This window comes from Bos mutus, chromosome X (assembly GCF_027580195.1).
Source record: "Bos mutus isolate GX-2022 chromosome X, NWIPB_WYAK_1.1, whole genome shotgun sequence".
In the NCBI taxonomy this organism is placed as follows: domain Eukaryota; kingdom Metazoa; phylum Chordata; class Mammalia; order Artiodactyla; family Bovidae; genus Bos; species Bos mutus.
In genome coordinates, this window is record NC_091646.1 from 17094824 (window position 1) to 17101189 (window position 6366).

At 41.0% G+C, this 6366-nt stretch overlaps 1 non-coding gene across 1 annotated transcript; it reads left to right on the forward strand.

Annotated features, from left to right (window-relative positions):
* The first annotated feature begins 1480 nt into the window (after positions 1-1480).
* TRNAG-ACC (transfer RNA glycine (anticodon ACC)) lies at positions 1481-1551 on the forward strand. Its single transcript has one exon. It is a non-coding gene; the product is annotated as a tRNA-Gly (tRNA).
* The last annotated feature ends 4815 nt before the right edge of the window (positions 1552-6366 follow it).

The window sequence follows — 6366 nt, forward strand, 5'->3', positions numbered from 1 at the left end:
ATCATTACATTTAGTCTTCAAAATTTCCTTATGAGGCTAATAAGCATGCGATTGTTTTTTATTGAAATATAGTTTATTTACAATGTTGTATTAGTTTTTAGTATACAACAAAGTGATTCAGTTACATATCCTTTTTAATATTCTTTTCCATTATGATTTTTCATATTCTTTTCTATCATGTTTTCTTGCAGAATATTGAACATTGTTCCCTGTGCTATACATTCAGTTCAGTTCAGTTCAGTCGCTCAGTCGTGTCCGACTCTTTGCGACCCAAAGAATCGCAGACTCCAGGCCTCCCTGTCCATCACCAACTCCCGGAGTTCACCCAAACTCATGTGCATTGAGTCGGTGATGCCATCCAGCCATCTCATCCTCTGTCGACCCTTTCTCCTCCTGCCCCCAATCCCTCCCAGCATCAGTGTCTTTTCCAATGAGCTAACTCTTTGCATGAGGTGGCCAAAGTATTGGAGTTTCAGCCTCAGCATCAGTCCTTCCAAAGAACACCCAGGACTGATCTCCTTTAGGATGGACTGGTTGGATCTCCTTGCAGTCTAAGGGACTCTCAAGAGTCTTCTCCAACACCACAGTTCAAAAGCATCAATTCTTCAGCACTCAGCTTTCTTCACAGTCCAACTGTCATATCCGTACATGACCACTGGAAAAACCATAGCCTTGACTAGACAGACCTTTGTTGGCAAAGTAAGATCTCCACTTTTTAATATGCTATCTAGGTTGGTCATAACTTTTCTTCCAAGGAGTAAGTGTCTTTTAATTTCATGGCTGCAATCACCATCTGCAGTGATTTTGGAGCCCCAAAAAATAAAGTCTGGCACTGTTTCTCCATCTATTTCCCATGAAGTGATGGGACCAGATGCCATGATCTTAGTAGGACCCTATTTTTATCCATTTTATGTATTAAAGCTTGCATCTGCTAATCCAAAACTCCCAATTCATCCCTCCCCAATCTGCCTCCCCCTTGGCAACCACCAGTTTGTTCTATATGTATGTAATTCCGTTTCTGTTTCATAGATGGGTTTATTTGTGTCATATTTCAGATTCTATATATAAGAGATATCATATAATATTTCTCCTTCTCTATCTGACTTCATGTAGTAAGATAGTCTATAGGTTCATCTGTGTTGTTGCAATGGCATTGTTTCATTCTTTTTTATGGCTGAGTAATTTCCATTGTATGTATGTACCACATCTTCTTTATCCATTCATCTGTCGATGGACCCTGAGGTTGCTTCCATGTCTTAGCTATTGTAAACAGTGCTACAATGAACACTGTGGTGCATGTATCCTGTCAAACCATGCTTTTTTCCCAGATGTATGCCTAGGAGTGGAATTGCTAGATCATAAGGCAATAGAGTTGCTGTTATTTTTTTTAGTTGTTATTATTAAGTTCAGTTTATGGATGAGAAAATGGGTTTCAGGGAAGTCATGTGATTTAACCCAAACCACATCATTACCACTGTAAGCATTAGTGGTTTAGTGGTAGAATTCTTGCCTACCATGCAGGAGGCCTGGGTTTGATTCCCGGCCAATGCAAGAACACTCATGTTTGGGGCTTCCCTGATGGCTGAGACTGTAAAGAATCTGCCTGCCATACAGGAGATCCAGGTTCAATCCCTGGGTTGGGAAGATCTCCTGGAGAAGGGAATGGCTACCCACTTCAGTATTCTTGCCTGAAGAATCCCATGGACAGAGGAGCCTGGCAGGCTACAGTCTATGGAGTTGCAGAGTCAGACACTACTGAGCAACTAATACATCATTACAACACAAACCCAAATCTTCTGACACTACAAAGCACGTTCATTTGACTGTTTTGCAGTTTCTCAAACTTCTTGGACTGTCACAATTATGACATATATCCCTAAGGTGTAACTACCCATTTGTCTCCACCAATTCAAGATACAACTGACCATGTACTGACAAACCATGGCCATTCCAACTCCCTACAGATGCGTTTCAGACATGGCAGGATCACATGATACAGGTGGCACCTACTTTGCATACACACAAAGCCAGGCCAAACTAGACTCCCTATTGGAAAAGGATGGCAAAGTACAAGTCCCCTGTTAGTCACATGCTCAGCCCACAGTCTTATCCCTATTCCTACAAATACAGCACACACTAGCCCTGACCTTCACAGAAGAGGGCCTGTGGTGGTGCTGGTGCCTCTCCCCTGAGTACATACAGTTTAGAATAGGATGGAACCTATGGCTGAAGTTAAGGATATAATATATTTGGAAAAGACAATAGACATGGGGGAAAGAGGTGGGGCAAGCATATAATACCTCCATGTAAGTTTGAGTTTGAAAATTCTTGGAGTTTGAAAATTCTGACATCCAAATAAGAATCATTAAAACAGTTAGTTCTGTTTTCCTATACAAAGCAAACAGCAGGTATTTATAGAGCAAATATTATGGGCCTGGCACTGAATTTAACACTGCAGGGAATAGAAAAATGAATGAGACATGGACCATGCCCTTGAAAAACTCACACTGCAGAGAGGGAAGTAGACACATAAACAATACAGAACAGCATGATATGCGGTCTAATGGCCCTAGAATAGGAGTCATCACTACTATTTTTAGTAAGGAATTAGTGGGGCTATATTGTAGATACACCATCAACATCACCAATGCATAACCATGAGTGTTCTATTTTGTGTCCTAAATTACCCCTAGATGAGCCACTCCTAGACTCTTGAAGTGTTCTGTTACAATATAGGACTGCATTGTTTTACAAAGCAAGTTCAGTTCAGTTCAGTTCAGTTCAGTCGCTCAGTCATGTCCGACTCTTTGCGACCCCATGAATCGCAGCACGCCAGGCCTCCCTGTCCATCACCAACTCCTGGAGTTCATTCAGACTCACGTCCATCAAGTGGGTGATGCCATCCAGCCATCTCATCCTCTGTCGTCCCCTTCTCCTCCTGCCCCCAATCCCTCCCAGCATCAGAGTCTTTTCCAATGAGTCAACTCTTCTCATGAGGTGGCCAAAGTACTGGAGTTTCAGCTTTAGCATCATTCCTTCCAAAGAAATCCCAGGGCTGATCTCCTTCAGAATGGACAGGTTGGATCTCTTTGCAGTCCAAGGGACTCTCAAGAGTCTTCTCCAACACCAAAGTTCAAAAGCATCAATTCTTCGGCACTCAGCTTTCTTCACAGTCCAACTCTCACATCCATACATGACCACTGGAAAAACCATAGCCTTGACTAGATGGACCTTTGTTGGCAAAGTAATGTCTCTGCTTTTGAATATGCTATCTAGGTTGGTCATAACTTTCCTTCCAAGGAGTAAGCGTCTTTTAATTTCATGGCTGCAGTCACCATCTGCAGTTGGCAAAGTAATGTCTCTGCTTTTGAATATGCTATCTAGGTTGGTCATAACTTTCCTTCCAAGGAGTAAGCGTCTTTTAATTTCATGGCTGCAGTCACCATCTGCAGTGATTTTGGAGCCCCAGAAAATAAAGTCTGACACTGTTTCTTCTGTTTCCCCATCTATTTCCCATGAAGTGATGGGACCAGATGCCATGATCTTCGTTTTCTGAATGTTGAGTTTTAAGCCAACTTTTTCACTCTCCTCTTTCACCTTCATCAAGAGGCTTTTTAGTTCCTCTTCACTTTCTGCCATAAGGGTGGTGTCATCTGCATATCTGAGGTTATTGATATTTCTCCTGACAATCTTGATTCCAGCTTGTGCTTCTTCCAGCCCAGCATTTCTCATGATGTACTCGGCATATAAGTTCAATAAGCAGGGTGACAATATACAGCCTTGATGTACTCCTTTTCCCATTTGGAACCAGTCTTTTGTTCCATGTCCAGTTCTAGCTGTTGCTTCCTGACCTGCATACAAATTTCTCAAGAGGCAGGTCAGGTGGTCTTTGTAAATATTATAATTTACAAAGCAAATTATAATATTAATTTTTAAATCTCCACTGTGTATACAAAGTTTCATAAGAGACTTCAACAAAGATGCTCTTATATTAGCTAGATATAAAAACTTATGAAACATTATTTAAAGGCGAAATGAATACTTTTGACAAAGAAGTAACAAGAGGAATATGTTTGTTTCTAACAAAAATGTGACAGTATTATGTGAACCCCCCCCCCGACCCCAGTCTCTTGGAGATTTCAAAAAGCCACTAAGGTGTCAAAGTATGCCATTACCTCTTACTTTTTCTGTCTAGAAAAAATGAATACATGTTTCAATTATATTCTTCCCTCTGGGGCAAGAGAGCTAATGTATTATTTATTTTAAAAGGAATTAAAATTAAGATGCTAGCACATCATAATTTCATCTAATTTTTCACCAATGAAAATAAAAAATAAAATTTGCAGAAAATTAAACATGTGTAGATCTCAACCACTTAAATCCCTCAATTCTGATATTAAACTTTTGAATAAGACATCCCTTCGGAAAGCTAGCTCAAAATAACAGCTGTTTTGCACCATTCCTAAAATCACAATCTTCATCAAAAACCCATGTCTTGAACTTTCTGAAAGATAATTGTTACTGGGTATTTCAACAGAAATTTGAAAGGAGTGGGATACCCTGAACTCACCTGTAGGGTAGTTGCACACAAATCTTAGTAAACAATTTTACCACAAACTCACTAGATAGATGTAATGGGCACTGCTCACAAATTCACCTACATGGCTTTTTTGATATGATATGTAATAACAGTAAAATATACATGAGCCTTATTTCTAAGCCCTCAATATGAAGAAAAACTCACTGAAGAAATCGTCTATTCCTTCCCACACAATTCTAGAGCCCTAGGCTTCCCTAAGGCGTTAGTGGTAAAAATCCACCTAACAATGCAGGAGATGTGGGAGACATAGGTTCGATCCCTGGGTCAGGAAGATCCCCTAGAGGAGGATATGGCAACCCACTCCAATATTCTTGCCTGGAAAATCCCATGAACAGAGGACCCTGGTGGACCACAGTTCATAGAGTCACAAAGAGTTGGACATGACTGAGCATCTGAGCGCAACCTACAAACTTCCCAAGGCCACACAGCTGTCCGATAGCTTGCAGCATGGTTGTGAAAGCTGCTTTGAAGCTTGCTCTAAGGGTCATAGCATTGAAGCAATCCATCTCCTACACAACTATACATATGCCTGGCTTGAACAGGCAATCCAAGGGCATAAGAAAGGATGATCCACTCCTTCCCAAGGTTTCAGTTGAATACAGCTGATATCTAGCTCTGTAAACCTCCTTTGAGGAATCATGTCCACAGCATGGCGTCAGGCCACCTCTACCCCCACCCACATGTACAGTGGTCCCCCCTTCTTCGTGGAGAACATGTTCCAAGATCCCTAGAGGATGCCTGAAACAGAGGACAGTGCCAAATCTTATATACACAATGCTTTTCCTATGCATACACACCTATGATAAAGTTTAGTGTCTAAATTAGAGATTAATGGCAATAACTAATAATAGAATGATTGCAAGAATTTACTGTAATAAAAATTATGTGAACGTGGTCTCTCTCAAAATACCTTATTGTATACATTTAATTCCTTTTCCATCTCAAGCGCTTATCACACACTGTGGCCATAATTTTTCAGTTTGAGGTGTGACAGCAAAACTAGCACAAATTTCTTTTTCCTTCTTCACAGAAGCCTCAGCATACAATGTTTTCTTTCTGTATTCGGTTGAGAACTTAGACCTTTTCACTTAAAGGAAACGCTTTACAGCTTCTTTTTGGCATATTTGAACTGCAAGCATCACTACGCTTGTGCTTTGAGGCCATTATTAAGTATAAAGCAAGGATTACTTAGATGCAAGCACTGCAGTGCTGCCTCTGTCTGATAACCGAGGCAGCTACTAGATGACTAATGGGGGGGTTCCTCTGGACAAGGGAGTAATGCATGTCCTGGGAGGGATGGCTGATGTCATGAGCTTTCACTGTGCTACTTAGAAAGGTGCGCAACTTAAAATTTGTGCACTGCGTATCCTGGAATTTACTATTTAATATTTTCAGACCATGTTGGACCTCAGGTAACTAAAACCTCAGAAAGCAAAGCCATGGATAAGGAGGACTCCTCTAGGGCATTCTTAACATTTATCCACAGTCTCTGTTCCAATCTGCTTCACAACCTACCTTTTATTCAGTGTCCTAAGTGATCCTTTTCATCCCAGCTTTGACCTTTGTTATTAATTATGCCATTTACAGCCTCATCTCATACTGGACCAAAAACTTGACACCATTTTCCCAATTCTGAAGTCTCGTTTTTCTCAACCCTGATTTGGCTGTGCCCTCTGATTCTGTTACTTCAGAAGCTCTGAGTAACCACCTGGTCCAATCTTGGCCCCTAAACTGTCACATGTGGAGGCTCCATAGGTGAAACATGT